General features: G+C 40.2%; 1 pseudogene; it reads left to right on the top strand.

The window, feature by feature from the left end:
- Positions 1-17,599, top strand: part of LOC140949481 (uncharacterized) — a 257,928-nt pseudogene that overhangs the window by 6,888 nt on the left and 233,441 nt on the right.

Genomic DNA, 17,599 nt, shown 5'->3' on the forward strand with positions numbered 1-17,599 from the left:
ATTCTTGTCAAAGTTGAGCTGAAATTGTAACTAAGTATTCTCAGTCACCTCTTTCCATACTTGGAACTCTAAAAAGAAAGCTATCAAATGATTCGATCAACAGGAGGGCATTTTGCATGCGCATGCGTGAATCCGCTGAACGACAAAAGCGTGGGCGCATCAAATCTGATGGCGGGAAATCGAAAACTCGCGCGTAAAGTTACAGTCCTTTTAAAAGCCATTTCGTTGGTGCTTTGAATACCGTACTTTCCTACAAAATTATTCCCCATCACAAAAATCGGACGTTTTCTACGCGGGTTTTCACTTGTAGATTTGTCAGCAGTAGGTTTTCTTGGCCTTTTAAAGACTTTCAAGACTCAACGCCAAAAAGTCATGTTCCTGTACAAGTCTGATTTTCACTGTCAAAGCAATGAATTTCTATGGTTTGATTTTCAAACTCGTCGTTTTGCTTATCAGGGAGGAAATGCATCGTAGCAATGTTCCGCTGCTTTAAGAAAAAAAGCGGAAAAAAATTTACCACGCGAGGTTTATTTGTTAGCGCGATGTCTCATGACAAACTGATCGCGGAGATGCGTTTATATATGCCACAAAAACATGAAATCTATGGGGTTTTTACAGTTTTTCGAAACTTTTCGCGGAAGAATTTATAAAGAATATTCTACAGGAAATGAAGAATGGATTGAGCTTGTGACAGTACCAATTACAAGTGATTATGTAGAACATAATCACTTGAGCATTTCATAAGCTCAGTTGCAGACAAAACGAATGCACATACTCCGAAAAAACGAACAGCACCTTTATTTTTCTTTAACCCTAAAAGATACAGAGATTTTTCCTAGGCTACTATTTTGAAGTGACTCTTGAGTAACAGCTCCTGTGTTCCACAATCGATTTCTTGTTATTAATTTATATTTGATGACAGTAGTGATCCATTCAAAACAGAGAATGGCTTTCACTCCATTAATCTAACTGACGATGTTGTTGACCTTCAAAGCCTGTTTAAACATAAGACAGGAAGTTTGTCAACGGGGTGCATATAATGCTGTTTCCTCGAAAAATAAATACTTATGCTAAAGGACCCAAATGAGCTGGGATGTGACAAAAAAAAACATGACCCAAATGGATGGATGAATTTGTCTGTTATTAATGTTTCTGTTGAGAGCTTTTTTACTGTATCCAGATGAACCCCTTATGTAAGTTGTACATCATAGAAGAATTATCAAGCAGAAACTGATGCATTAAACAAGAATGTGGTTCAATACAGAGGAGAAGCTGGTCTCAGTCAACATCCTTCGTGAATGAAATGTCTCACAAATTAGCATATCAACAAATGTAGTATCCACAAAATGGTATCATTTAGGAAAAAATGCGATTTTTTTGCAACAGAAGCCAGAATTTATTTCAAAGGTGTATTGATAACGTTTCATTTCGTGCTATTTTGGGGTTGGGGAGTTAGGCTAGATTTTCTTTAAAACGCCAAAATGTTATATTTATTTGCATAATGAAATGTAAACAAAGAGTGCACCATCAAAATATCATGGAAAAAATCAGAATTCAAACCGATTGCTGTAATTTTTTTCCTCTGTATGACTAAATGATAGAATATTCTTATTTTCAAAACACAATCACACTGGCATAATTATATTGATTTAAATTTATAGTTGAAGTGCGTGCATTTTATTTCTCAACGAAGACGTACCGGAGAAGAAAGCTAAAATTACTGCAGAAGGCGATTTTTCACAGCCTCCATCAAAGCACCATTCATTCGCGGAAGTATTCTTAGTTTCATTAATCATTAACTTAATCTGGGGAGAAAGGCAAGATTTCGAGATAAACAAGCCAGAGAAAGGGTGAAAAGCATTTTCACGGCAGAATAGACACTTAATTAACCACTGTATTCCTGAAACGATTAAGTTCGATTTTACAGTTATACTGTTGAGAAGAATCAAGTATCTATAGGATAATTGTTAAACGAAAAAATATCATACTGACCTTTTCCTCCTGCTCAAAAAATGTGCGCAAAATGTTAGGTGGTAAGAACATTCAGCCGCCATCGTGTCTTCGATGTACTGTTTTACGAAAGGAAAGACCTCCTCTCAAGGGCGACAGCGGGGCTACAATAAAATCACTTTCATCATAGAAATACCTCGATACCTTAAAGAACATTTTTGTGGAACGTAGCACCCAATACACGTCATTTAGCTTCAGAAAACAGCCTGCAAATGCTGGTACTGAACGTAAACAATTCACAGAAAATGCCTCTGTGGCACTTCAACAGCCCATATTGACGCATGCGCATACAAAATGCCCTCCTGTTGATTCGATCTAAGCCAAGGGGAAGTAATGCATGTTCGTTTCTGGTCATTTTTCGAAGAACTCCTGCCTGTCGTACAATGCTTAGCTGTGATAAGAGTGTTAAAGATCTTAAGGTGCAGCGCGTCCTTGTACCGGCTCTGGCAAATAACTCGAAACCTCAGCCTAAATTATGGGTAGACCACCTGTACTATAACCGTGGAGAGACGGTTAGCTAGGCTATTGGCTAGAACAGTAATGCACCATGGCGATGCTATTACCATGTCTCGGAAATCATGGTCGCCTTTTTTATAGCCTATCCCAGGCTTTGAAATAGTGGAGTGTGGTGCGAAGTTAGAGAACGGGAAAAAAATAAGGACAAAGAGGGAGAGAGAGGAAGGAATTTCGACCTCACTCCCTATCACACCCCTCGCTGTTTTTTCTGCACACATCTCCTTGCGTCGTCCTCACAATCTCAACTCCTGGAACAGGAGCTTGCACTTCTCCATCGGCAGAAACGATGTATCTCAAGGTCACTAATACTTAAAATCTTTCCAAGTGCTTCTGAAATGTTAGCTATGGAAATGAAGGCATCAGGGATGTACGTTTCTAGAGGTCTTAGTTTCAGGCAGGCTGAGGTAATGCATAATTTTAGAAATGGCATCGTAATTTTGTGTTGTAACCAGAAGTTTTTCTATCATACTGAAATATAAGGCTTTTTTTGCAATGCTTATTACTTCACTTCTGTTCTTTTTTTGTTAACAAACTTTGATAATGCTTTTTTGTCCCATTTCTGCAGTTTGTTAATGTTGAGGCGACACTGACTGCGGAACAGAGAAAGGTTTATGACACTGCAGTTCACGTTTGGTACGTATGGTAATGTAAAAAGGTTAAATCTTCGTATTTAACTGCTTTAAGTAGACCACAACTTAAGATGGAATCATTCAGTGGTTTCTTGTACCAGGGCTCCGGGATTAACTTAAGTGATTTCATAGAAATTGAACTCAAAACTTATGCGTTTGTTTGAGTCAAAGCAAAAGCAACACAACAATCGCAGTCGGTATTCTAAGAATTAACAGGTTGTGTGTATCTTTCACAATCATAGTGTGAATATGTTTCAACTTTTTTTCCTTTTCTCTTTAAAGGAGCGAGTTAAAGAAGTCATTAGAATTTGCCATTGGTCCACCACCTCTTCTACACCAAGGGTGTGGTCAGTCTTTTGGTCCTGTCATCAGCGGTTCTTCAAACAGCTCTGGTGAGTAATTAATCCCGTCTCTGGTCTTTTAGGGGCGGATATTACAACAGAGTTTAGACGTTATTTAACAAAACAGCGTTCTAACCCTCATACCTTAGCATCGTTTGCTGTTCATATCAATAAGAAGGCGACAGCCCAAATTAGAAAACCATTTATCTACTTGAAATGAGTTGCCTACCGACGGATTAGGAGATCCTCTTATTGTTAGACGTCGTTTAAGTAGCCGACCTTAAGATTCACCTTAACATTATTGCCCTCTTATTTCCAGTAATGTTGTGCTCGATGCTAGTTTATTGGCATAAGGCTGAGTCGGTATTGTCTCCAATTGCAGTGGGACTGTTTGCAGACGCTATCGCCTTTTTATTGGATATTATTAAAAACTTTATCATTGGATAATGCAATTCTAGAGCTCTGATTGGATTAGCCATCATGGTATGAGCCATTATACCATGCTCTCCAAATAATTATTGTGACTGTACGCGTTTGCTCAAAATTAAAAACAAGCTGAAAATCGTTTGTTTTTACAAATAAAGTCGGAGAGAATTCTCGATATTTGGTGGGCGTTCTTAATAAAACAATTATTCCACTTGAGCTGTTTGATATGAGCTGGTAGATACCAACACGCACTCCTGGAATAATAGCCCTAGTTCGCTATGACCTCTGAATTAAAAAAGTGAAGACGTATTTTTTACAGCCTTAGCCTCCATGTGAAGTAATATATTCACAAATTCCAACGAGAAAAAGACCTCTTTATTACTCTGTCTATTGTGTATATTCAAATTTCAAACATTTACTTGGGCCATCCCCATAGAATGTTTCGTTTCCCATCGCCCTCCCTCTCGTGAAGGTGGGTCGGTCGATCGGGCAAAAAAAAAAAAAAAGAATGAACACATGATTGCATATTAAATCTCACGTTTAGTCTGCAAGATATAATCAGATGGTAAAAGATGTATATTAATAGGACTAGCAAATGTCTAAAAAGGCTACAATGATAATTTAAGACAATTGGTGTTAATAAGACAAGATCGTGTGCTTGTAAATTAAAGTACTTGCTTCTTTACAAGTGATTGTGAATTTTTTTTTTTTTTTTTTTTTTTTTACTTTTCCAAAAAAATAGGTCGGTCGGGCGATGGGAAACGAAACATTTTATGGGAATGGCCTTGCCAGAATTTCTGAATATTTTACTTTACGTCGAGGCTAACTCTGTATGAATGTGTCGTTAATGTTTGTATTCAGCGGTGATTTTTAATTCGAAACTGGACTATTGTCAATCACGAGGTTGTGAGGGAAACTGGGACAAAATTTATCCCTAAAACATGTCCCATAGTGCAGTTCGACACAACACCAACCCAGACTCCTGCGCAACCACAGAACTCTCTGTGTCAAGCGAGGTAAAGTACAAAACCTGAAAAAAAAAGAAAGAAAACGAATTTCATTTGCATGAGAATAAAAAAAAAATCATTTCCACTTCAATAGCTTTGCACGTATCCTCGCTTTGAAGTAGAGGCTTGAGGCAACTCGGAAATTGCGACATTCGTGGGCCACTTGGGAGCTCTTTGAACAGCTCACAGGATTGAGTGAGAAATTAATGAACAAGCAACGTTAACAAACCCTAACCCTGAAATAATAGAGCTACGTACCTGGTAGAGCGAATGAAATTATAGTTTTCGAAGGGCTTCGTGACAGTGGCAATGTAAGGTAATCCAAGACAGTCTCTGATTCTGGATTGCACGCTGTCGATTCCGGAATCGTTATCATTGGAACTTGGATTTGGGATTTCCAATCGTTAGCGGGATTACGGATTCCAAAGTCCAGGATTCCAGTTATCACACGAAAATATTTCCTGGATTCCGGAATCCGGATTACCTGACCCTGGGCGGATCATTATACGTTTCTGGGAAACTGCCCACCTACCCCTCCCTTAAGCTAACATTTTGCCCTAAGTGAGAAGTAAGTGTTGATGGTGGCTTAGGGAAGGGGTATGTGGGCAGTTTCCCAGAAACGTATAATAATCACATGTGGCAATTTTGCCAGTATCGTGTTCCACTTTAAGCGCCAGCAGGCGTTTTTATTTTGTAACCTTGCTTATATTGGGTCTGATAACAGATAAGATGTATATGACTATTTTTATAGCATGAGTATGAAAGTTCCTACTATAGTGGAAGAAGCCCAGCAAGCATTGCAGGCAGGATATTGTGTGGTCATTGGTCTCCAGTCCACTGGAGAGGTTTGTTTTCTGTTTCTCTCCAGTGTTTTTTCGTACGGGTTACAATTTCTGATACCATAAAAATTCCTTAATTCAAAGGTAGCCAGTTTTAATTTTAAAACGTAACGTTTGAGACACTGAGATCTTCTTGCAAGGTTAGTAGAAAGTACGTACGAAATAATTGTTCGCCCCTCACATTGTAGGTTCCATAGGTAGATGCACTTGATGCAAAGTTATCGCTGCAAGTATTTTATCTTTCTTCAAAGGACTTATGTACGATCAAGTCAGTTGTACAAAACAAAAAAATTGGTTGAAATCATTTGAGGACGCACTGTGTCTAACTCTGTACAAAATAATTCGCTGAACGTATGATAACTTCCACCTGTTCATAGCCAGTGTACAGCCGCACCCTCCCCTCAGAAAGAATCGGAGAAGGGGCCCCTGTACAAGGGCCACATTTTCACTGCAATAATGTTCGTTTGTTGGCGCAACAATCCACCTGTGTTTAGGCGGATTTTGTTCATCTGGACTGTGATAGTCCATAGCCATTCTATTAATTTTTGTCCAGAAAATATGATAGACCACAGTTCACTAGACTGCATAGTACATGGGCTAGTTTTGTCAATTTTCATCGGGCATTGCCTCATGACCGACTTGTATTTGCAACTGTAGCTATGTATCTTGAGGCACAAAGTAGATGATTAAGTAAATATGGAGCTTAAACAACGACGGCGACGGCAACGAGAACGGCAAGAAGCAATAGGTTTAGATTAGCAAAACAATAACTTTGCTCATGCATCTCGCTTTTTTGTGAATTGCACGTTTTCTGGAGGACGTGAACACAACAACACCATTTTTATCACTGACTAAGAATGTCCTTTAGAATCCAACTCCAGAAAAATTCAGCAACATTTGCCTTCAACGACATGGAATAACAGCGATGAATTTTGAAACGTAAACGTAAACTGAATTCACTTTTCGCTACCACCGTTGTCGTTGCTGATACTCCCTAATGATCACGAGTTAGAGGGTGCTTGAATTTAGGGTTTGGCGTTTACGACACTGGTGTGTCGCTAAGGGTGTCGTCATCATTCCATTTGTCAGGCAAGTTTGGAAAGTGAAATATCACGTTGTGGTGGAGTACTGAATGGCTTTGTCTCAAGTACAGAAGAAATCATTAGCAGGTTTATCACGCAGTATTTTCCAACTCAGATAATTAAATCGGTGAGTAATTCTGAAGAACCCTGCTTAGCTCGTGGGATCTAGCTCACGCGAGTGCTCAATTACACTAGCGCTTTGGTTTTGGCTTTGAAGATGAGAGAAGATTTTTTTATTCCCCCTAGCGACTTCAGCGTCGCCGAACAATGTTCATGCGCTTTGATCCCACCAGCTACGCAGGCTAATCTCAAGGATGATACATCACACAACCAATGGATAATTTTTTAACATTAATACACTTTCTGCTTTTCACATCTCAAAGATTTGATTGTGCTTCTCCTGTTGTGATTCATAAGCCACTGAAGTCCAGTCTAATAGTCTTGTTTTCGTTTTGAACAATGTTAAGTAAATAAAAAAGAAAAAAATTCAAGGCTTTTGTGTATTTTGTGTAGAACGGCGATGTTGTTGAAGATCAGTGGAGTGTTCAGGCTAAAAATCTTCTACAAGGTTTTGTCAAGAAAATTAATCTCCCAGTCAGGTTTGTATCAATTTTAAATTCTTTAACCTCCTTTAAAGGGGCCATGGTATGAGAGAATTGCTGTATTCGGTCAATTCTGTGCCAAAATCATTACTTCATGCCGTTACTTATTGAGTGTATACAAACAAATTGAGTATTGAGTATATACAAACCAATTTTTAATCATGAGCACTAACCACTAATTTTTTTGGTGATTGTTACAGGCATAGCATTAAAACTTGAACAATTTGGTACAACGTTTTCAATCTTAAATCCATGTCCATTCTTGCCATCCGTTGCAGCAGACGACATGAACCAGCTTCAGTGCTTAAAAATATTTCTAACTAACAAATTTGCCGCATTATTTTTGGGATTAATCCTGGGTGGGGATGGAAAGGATCCTGTTATGGACTACTATACACTGTCTCACTCCACCCAGGTGTATAAATTTGGGTACCAAAAGATTTAATCTTGGGTGGGGGTGGGAGGGATCCTGTTATGGACTGCCATACACTTTCTTACTCCAGCCAGGCCCCAGTTGTTCGAAAGGTGGATAGCGCTATCCACTGGATAAATTACTATCCAAAGGATAGCGCAGTTGGTTTTCGTAATACTTATCCGCTGGATAGCGATTTATCCGGTGGATAGCGCTATCCGACTTTTGAACAACCGGGACCAGGTGTATAAATGGGTAGCAAAAGTCTTAATCCTGGGTGGGGATGGGAGGGATCCTGTTATGGACTACCACACACTGTCTCACTCCACCCAGGTGTATAAATGGGTACCAAAAGATTTAATCCTGGGTAGGGGTGGGAGGGATTCCTGTTATGGACTACTATCCCGTCCAAGGAAGAGCAAAAATATTCCTAGTCGCCTCATGCTATGGAGATCGGCAAAATGGACCACCTGGCTCGAACGTAGAATTACCTCCATACCTCTGTAACATACTTTTGTCCTTAGTCCTTTTGATGACCTTATAAACCAGCTCGGAGGACCAGGAAAGGTAGCAGAAATGACAGGCAGGCGTGGTCGCGTGGTAAAAACTGACAGGCAGCCTCAACCTCATTACGAGGCTCGAGAATCAGACAGCAGCAATGTGGATAGTTTGAATATTCAAGAGGTGAGCAAAGTAATCAGAACTATATCTTGCGCCGTGGTAGAAAATGCGATTTACACTCGGTAATTACAGTCATCAGCACAGACGTCATCCTCGGCCAAGACCCTGAGGCAGGCAGTCAGGTAGAAAACTTTCGTCGTGCCGTTTCTGCCGACCCGGCTGACTGCTTCTAAGTCTCCGAGGATGCATAGACGCAAGCATATAGAGATAAGCACATCCCGAAGATCAAGAACTCTGCCTTTGTCTCTTACATTTAAAAACAGGACCGTCGTTCCAGCGCGAGAAAGACAGCCTAGTTCTTGCTTTTGTTACTTGTTCCTGGGATTACAAGATTACAAGTGTAGTCCAACCTTTAAGTCTTGCTGTAAATCTGAATGAGACTCTTATGTATGCCTTTCGCTATGACAACTAAGGCCCGGTTCAGACGCCGAACTTTTCATGAGCCGAACCTAAATCGAATTAAGGCCGACCCAAATTGTTTAGACCGGCTGAATTGATTCAGACGCCAATCTTAATTCCGGACTGACAAAGGAATTGCTTGAAGCTGAAGGATTGCCTCTTTAAATACCACAATTTTTAGAGAGTTGTTTGAGTATAATTGAATATTAAACGTTGTGTTTTCGATTGTATTGTATCACAGAGGAACAGTTTTATGAATGGAACAAAACTTGTTGCCATCATATCTGATGCCGCCAGCACTGGTAAGTTGCCTTTGCATCTTGGTTCTTTTCGGGGTTCGTACAAAGTCTTGAATTCTTGAAATCTGCCCAGCAATTTTCTAGACCTGAAAAAAGTCTTGAAAATTGAGGTAAAGTCTGGAAAATTAGTTACAAGTTTGGAGTATTTTTTTTTTTTTTTTCAAAGTTACAAAAAGTGCTTAATAAGTGCATTTTCCCTGTGGTCAAATCTTATTCAATCTCGCCCGTATTGAAGACATTTAATCACAAAATGAGAAGTTTTATAATTCTCTTATGTCCGCATTGCACCGTGGTTACCGTACGTTTGCAGTGCGTCATGAAAAAAGTTTGGTTCCTGCGTTTTTCAAGGTCTCTATTGATCACCTATTTGTTTTCCTTGTGTCTGGAAAATAAAGTGTATTGTTTTGGAAAAAGTCTGGAAAAAGTCTGGAAAAAGTCGTGAATTTTGGATCCAAAAATTTGTACGAACCCTGTCTGTTGAAGTTACTTTGATAAAACCTTGCACTTTTTAAATTCTTTTAATACCTGAAATCTGAGGGCAACCTTGAGGTTATTTTCACCATTTGAAGGATCGCTGGCTTAGTGCCTGTTAGCGTTGTGTTGAGTTGCCATTGCTTGGAATTTCGTGCAGAAACTCGAACTTTAGACTGATCTTTCTCGACTTGGAATTCTACTCAAGCAGGAATTAAAAGAGTTTTCCTCGGGTAAAAGGAAGCGCAATAAATACCGTGTATAAGTGACAAGACAAGACAAGACAAGACAAGATAATATTTTATTTGGGGTCTTATACCACCTGGTACATCGACTGCTTTCCAAATAATTTAAAATTACAACCTTCTATGTGATCTCGTTTGTAAGAGTCATTGAATTATCCTGCACAGGTATCTCGTTACACGCGGATCTCCGAGCAGCCAATCAGTGCCGCCGTGTTCACGTGACCATTGAGCTGCCATGGAGTGCTGATAAAGCTGTTCAGCAACTGGGAAGATCACACCGGTCAAACCAGACAAGGTACATGCACTGCCAAAACATAAACATTCATATCCCTTTGATATAAGCTATTACCTGGAGAAGAGGCTAGAGTTGCTCGAGGCGTACACTTCTTTCGTGCGTAGAAACCTCCAGCGTGCATACATAACTCGATGGCTTCACGCTGCACGTTTACCATTTTTTAGTTGTACCTTCGCTTGATTAGCCTTGTTGGAAGGGTAGCGTTCTGCCAAGCAGGTTTAAACCCGCCGTTCAAACCCAACACCAACCAGGTTCTTCAAAAAACTGATCATATCATGCTGCCTGTTATTTAAGATCTTGTCTCAGTCCAGATGATCTGATAGTCACGTCAGTGGGCGGTGATGTTAATCCATTGACCTTGTCTCATTCATCCTTTCTTAACAATTCGAAGGGAGCGTAAAAAGAACCCACTCTGCTGTTCGAGAGGAGAGTGAGAGGTAGACCTCTGTTGTGTGGTTTATCTCTCATGTGGAAGGGGACTGTCACGGGGCCGCAGCACTTGGCTTCACGCTTTGTTCTCTTTATTTATTCTAGGACTAAAATGCCGAAATGTACTGATACAATATGATAAGAGATGTGATGGCACAGGGTGCAAAGAAAATCATTTTTATTGCTTGCCATTCGGGCAAGCTGAAGCTAGCATTTACTAGCCCAGACATCACTTGAACTAGCCCCAAAAGCTTTTGACGAGCAGAACTGATTTCACAGTTCTTCCTTTATTTGAATTGCTCAAAAAACATCACTTGCCCATCGGGCAAGTTAAAAAGAGAATTCACTATCCCGATAACAAAATCCACTAGCCCCAGGCTATCGGACACTACTTTCTTTGCATGCTGGATGGTGAATTTTGAGCCTGGTGAATACATGAGAAATATGATTTTTCAGTCAGTGACACAGGCGGCTTGGAAGAAGAAAATCCGAGTACTCCCAATAGGCGGTCAGATTTATGACATTCTGGTTACTAGTCCAGATGCTCTACCACTGAGCCACAGGAGACGTTTTGGAGCTAAGTTCATGTGACAAACATCCTGCATATAATACTGCTAGAATGTCAAAAACTAGTCCTAGCAGAATACAGTCGAAGCTGTCCATGCGACCACTCTCGTGGTCTAGTTACGACCACCTTTGTGAAACCCCGTTTGGACTGTGACTTAAACTATTTAATGAAAAGCTCTTGTAAGCGACTGCTCCAGAAAGCGGCCGTGACCGCTTTTGGAATTACCCAAATGGACGGAGTGGTCGCTTACGAGAGCTTCGACTGTATCTAGAACGTTCTTGTCCTAGCAGCATGCTGGATGTTTGTCACTTGAACCTAGTTTAGTGGCCTTAGTCATTTGTAGCTCAGCGGTAGAGCATCTGGACTGGTAGCCAGAAAGTCATAGGTTGTCTTTTGGTTTCCCAGCCAAAAACATCAATCCATTCAACTAAACAGCCATGACAGAGCCCCTTTAAGTTTTTGTTTTGTTTGCCTGCAGGTGCACTTACCAAAGGTGACAGACGAGCAGCGACTGGGGCCGACTTAACGCAGTTTAATTTTGACACGCCTTACGGCCGATCTGCACTCAGGAACATGTACCAAGCCATTACTTTGGTATGTCAGATAGCCTGTTTCGGGATAAAAGATAATAGCGTAGTAACTAGCTAAATTGTTTTTTATTCTCGATATTTTGACCATCTAGTTGGATTTTACTAAAACAATTATTCCTCTCGCCCTCATGGCCTCTTAAATCCCACGTTAAAGCACCCCCCCGGTTTTAAGCCCTCTCCCGGATCTAAGTCCATCTCTTTGCTAACGAAGATATTACATATTCCGGATATAAGTCCCCCGGATATAATCCCCCCGCCCCTATTTATAAGCCTACCCAAAACCCCTCAAGACGTTATATAAGCCCAGGGTTTTAACGTGCGATTTTACGGTACCGGTATGTCAGAAGTGGTCACGAATTAGAACTATGTGTGCTTGTTGCTTGTGTCATCTACGACCGAGCGTTTTTTATTTGAACTTGGGACTTTTTTTGCCTTTTTTTTTCAGCAATCCATTTGTCCCGGAGTTGCTTTGTCTAAGGTTCTGTTAGCAGCACAAATTCCCGACAAGCATGAATTCACAGAGTTTAACTCCATCGCAAGGGTGAGTTTTACTTCGTTGGTCGCGAACGTGGTTAAAATTCTTGCTGAATTTCTCTCCTTAAAAGTGGATTTGGAAACAAAGGTCGTCCATTACATTTACCGAGGTGTCCAAATGACTTAATTACTCTCAAGTTTAACAAAGCCCTGTTTTCTTTCGTTTCACAGCAATGTCTTCTGTCCATGGGAGTAACAGACGCCAGTTTCGTGGTGAAAGACAAAGACGCCAGCGATGTGGGAAAATTTTTCAACCGTATTTTGGGTCTTAGTGTGGAAAGACAAAATTTGGTAAGTACAAAGATCCTTCCTGTTTGGTGGCAATGAAACGTACGTTTGAGGGGAAGTTCTGGGACTACCCTTGTTTCCTAACTTTTTCTGCTATTTGAACCGCTGTCGTGAATTTTATCTGTCGATTTCTCAGTCTTCTTTTATCAGTCGATTTCCCACTCTTCTTTTATCGATCGATTTCTCAGTCTTCTTTTATCGATCGATTTCTCAGTCTTCTTTTATCCTTCGATTCCTCAGTCTTCTTGTATCGATCGATTTCTCACTCTTCTTGTATCGTTCAATTTCTCAGTCTTCTTGTATCGATCGATTTCTCAGTCTTCTTGTATCGGTCGATTTCTCACTCTTCTTTTATCGTTCGATTTCTCAGTCTTCTTTTATCGTTCGATTTCTCAGTCTTCTTGTGTCGGTCGATTTCTCACTCTTCTTTTATCGTTCGATTTCTCAGTCTTCTTGTATCGTTCGATTTCTCAGTCTTCTTTTATCGATCGATTTCTCAGTCTTCTTTTATCGTTCGATTTCTCAGTCTTCTTTTAGCGATCGATTTCTCATTCTTCTTGTATCTATCGATTTCTCAGTCTTCTTGTATCGGTCGATTTCTCACTCTCTTTTTATCGTTCGATTTCTCAGTCTTCTTTTATCGTTCGATTTCTCAGTCTTCTTTTATCGGTCGATTTCTCAGTCTTCTTTATCGATCGATTTCTCAGTCTTCTTTTATCGTTCGATTTCTCACTCTTCTTTTATCGGTCGATTTCCCAGTCTTCTTGTATCGTTCAATTTCTCAGTCTTCTTGTATCGATCGATTTCTCAGTCTTCTTGTATCGTTCAATTTCTCAGTCTTCTTGTATCGATCGATTTCTCACTCTTCTTGTATCGTTCGATTTCTCAGTGTTATTGTATCGATCGATTTCTCAGTCTTCTTGTATCGGTCGATTTCTCACTCTTCTTTTATCGTTCGATTTCTCAGTCTTCTTTTATCGATCGATTTCTCAGTCTTCTTGTATCGTTCAATTTCTCACTCTTCTTGTATCGATCGACTTCTCAGTCTTCTTGTATCGTTCAATTTCTCAGTCTTCTTGTATCGATCGATTTCTTAGTCTTCTTTTATCGTTCGATTTCTCAGTCTTCTTGTATCGTTCAATTTCTCAGTCTTCTTGTATCGATCGATTTCTCACTCTTCTTGTATCGTTCGATTTCTCAGTCTTCTTTTATCGATCGATTTCTTAGTCTTCTTTTATCGTTCGATTTCTCAGTCTTCTTGTATCTTTGTCAGAACTAGCCGGCCAAACTGGTCATAATGAAAATGAAATGTTTACCAAAAACCCTTCACTGCCGCGCATACATTTTAGAAATAAACAGATCTGTCCGGATAGTCCTGATTAAAAGTGGAATTCTCCTGGCGGTTGTACTGGTCTGGCCAGCCAGTTCTGACAAATTGTAAGTGCCCTAAGACTTTCTGTTATCGAGTTTCCTTTTTTGTTTCTGTTTTCTATTTTCGTGGTGTTACTCAATCAGTCGCGTTTTTAGCGCTCATGGAATTCGACTTTTGAATGAGTCTGATATCCAGATTTTACCGCTCCTTCAGGGTATAGGGAAGAGGAGATGGCTGACACCACAAACTCGGCTTCGGTATCTCAAATATATAACTTTCTCCTCTACACCGGTAGCTGGCTAGTATAGAACAGACGCTTCTGCCTTCCCAAGCTCACTAACCCAGTTTACACCCACTTTTCTGCTGCGCTACCTCTCACGTGACCACACCCCTTGTGCAAAGCACTTTGCGATTTTTGCTCATAAGAAATGTTTCATTGTCCTCTGTTTTATTTGTAGTTATTCTCGTACTTTTGTGAGTGCCTAAATGCTGCAATTGAAACTGGAAAGCGCGAAGGAAGGTAAGTATTGTTTTTGTTACTGACCAGTTAATTTCCAAGAAACTAAGTTCTTCACCCCGAAGCGTCGATCTCTCATATTAAGCTTAGGGTCAATAAAGCTTGGTTCTTGCACGATAAGATTTGTGTCGCATGCATCCTCGAAAAATCCGTTGGTCTCGCATTCATACCCTGGACACAAATGAATAATATTGCGTGATAATTCTTAGGTATAGTGAAGGCGTGACAGACGTATCTGGATCTTCAATCACGATGGTCGGCACTGCCCAGCCTGTTTTTAGCGACTTTCAAAGAGGCCTCATGGAAACAAAGTAAGTAGTCTAAATGAAGATATGACCCTTCGCAGTCGTAATCGCAGTTTAAGCAATTGCAAATTTAGCCCGAAGTTGCCATTAAGTCAATTCTTAAGGTCTTTTTTCTGTAGTCGAACCTGCAGTGAGATTTTTTTCAAAAAAAACTCGTTTTGGAGCAGGAGCAACTTGTCAGTGCGCAATGATTCCTTAAGATACCAAGGGAGCTTTAGCATCGACGACGGCGATGACGGCGAAAACGTCACTGTTAAAATGAATTTCAGCTTTTTTGGCGTGCTTATTCCAATTCAATGAAAATGTCAAAATGTAGGTGAATTTCTTGGGCATCGCACTCAAGTTTAGGTAGAGAAAGAAAAAAATTCTTCCTCGCTTGTTTCCGTCCTCCGTAAAACGTGAAATTAGGCATTTTCACATCGTAGTTGTGCAGTGACGGCAACAAAATGTAGAAAAAAGTACATGCTTTGAACACGTTTCCGACGGTCGTTTCTCTTTCCACGGTAGAAATTAGTCTTAATTTATTCAAGAGGAAGAGCGTTACTGCTCATGTTAAAAGAAGAGAAAAAATAATAGGTCCCCATTCTCGTTTACGAAAAAAAGAAGATTTCACTCTCTGGGGAGCTCCAGTCTCAAGGCGAAAGCCGCGTTGTTTTAAGTGCGCGCTTCCTATTATGATCTGTTGGCGCGGGCTAATCAAACGTGAAGTAATGCGCAATGTAATACCAAGGAATATCCTGAAATCCCGTCTCTCTTTTTTCAGACACGTGACTGTAAACGTTGATCGCGGAATAGGCTGGGATTCGGCAGTGAAGCAGTTACAAGACAATGGAAAAAGCAAGTTTGACGGGTTTTATTGTTCCAAAAGGGAACAGAAAGGGAGACGGCTTTACCTTCTAGCGATACAAAAGGAGTCTTCCACCCATCTTTTTAACATTACAAGGTAAATGTAAGGGCGAAAAACTGCTTTTCACGCATGTGAACGCCCTAAAAGTTCAAATTTTAGGTTGGTTGGTTGGTTTAAATACAGTAAATCCTCTATACAGCCCCGCCCTCCCTCTTAAATTAGCCTGTTCCAGGCGTTCTGATAGTGGGGAGCGGTGCAAAGTAAAAAAGAGCGCGAAAAAATAAAAGCGAGGGAGAAGGAGAGGTGAGAGTGGTACTCCCCAGTCCCCCTCTACTTTTCTTCGTTTTTCCTACTTCACCGCTATCCACTATCTGAACCCTTGGAACAGGCTATCTTAAATGAGCACCTTCCCCTCTAATGTTTCATCTGGACTAATCCGGTATGGTTCATTAACCAGATTCAGAGACTTGAGATTTTGATTTCTTCCTGTAAACAATAAAGTACATGCGATTAAGCCTCCCAGGATCTAAGCTCCCGGCGCGTCTAAACGAATTAAAGTGAATTCGATTTATTATGACATTTTGAAGCTTACTTAAAAACCATTATTATTCATTCAAAATATTTCCCCAATTCTGATTGGCTAAAAGCACACGCATAATGCACCATAACCAGTTACTGATGACCAAATTTGGAAGAATTTTGTGTTTAACGAGGAAATGACGTCAAAAATGCAGTCCGCTACAGGTTAAGGTACCGTTACCGAGAAGACCTGGGGACGAGGTTGAGTTGTTTTGGTTGTGAAAACAAAAATGGCGGACACTTCACTCGTTTCAAGAGTGAGAATTACAGGTGGAACTGGGGGAAATAATAGCTAAAAGCATAGCAAAAACCGTAAGAAGACAGCGCGGGGGAAGACATCTGCTATTTAGAGAATATTTGCGGCGCTGGACACTATCGAAGATGAACTTAACATCGATGCAAGTAAGCATGTTTTAGCCATGTTTTTAAACTAGGAATTATTTTGAATGAAGAATAAACAATTAATGAACTCGGCTTTCGTAGGATATGAAGATTTAAGCATATCTTGAAGAGTGTTATTCACCTCGGCCTTCGGCCTCGGTGGATAACACCCTTGTCGATCTGCTTAATTCTTCATATCCTACTCAGCCTTATTCATTAATTGCTAAGTAAATGCTAAACGTTTCTTGTTCAGCACTGCTATAGAATGTTTCGAAGCGCCTTTTCTATTTTGGTTATAACCCCTCCTTTTATTAGCTCTCTGAAAACCCCTTAAGAAAATGTATAAACCCAGGGCTTATAAGCGACATATTACGGTTGTGGAATTTCTACCCAAAGATAATTTCCGCTTTTACTTCGTTTTGTTTTTGTGCAGACCAAACACAGGACGGTCTCCTTTTGAAGAAGAAAAAACTGATCTTCTGCACAAGTACAACAGGATTTCACTGGAAGATGCAGGTAAGGGAGACGGGCCTAGTTAGGCTACCTTTTGTATTTACCACCAGGAAGCCGTGTGAAATCAGAAGTGCTGTCCGCGTGTTTTACTGTGATTTGTTTGAAATCTAGTGCACTGCACGGATGCCAGCCCGTCCTAATTTGTAAAAGATAGGCGAATATTCCTGGAGCTAAATTCTTAAAAACTGTAGTTATCTTCGTCTCGTCCTCCATAAAACGTCGCTTTAGGGGGTTTCACGTCCTAGTCGTGCAGTGGACTTTAAAGAAATGTACTTAAAAGCGTAGTGTATGTGCAGAGCGATTGTTTTGTTCATAAAATGATTTTTTTTATGTTCTCGCTGCCGTCGTCGTTGTGGTTGCAGAGCTTTTGAAATGAAAGCCAGTAAAAAAAAAATTTCTGTTGTTGTAACTTCATGTTTTGC

The sequence above is a fragment of the Porites lutea genome, chromosome 10 (genome assembly GCF_958299795.1).
Source record: "Porites lutea chromosome 10, jaPorLute2.1, whole genome shotgun sequence".
Lineage (NCBI taxonomy): Eukaryota > Metazoa > Cnidaria > Anthozoa > Scleractinia > Poritidae > Porites > Porites lutea.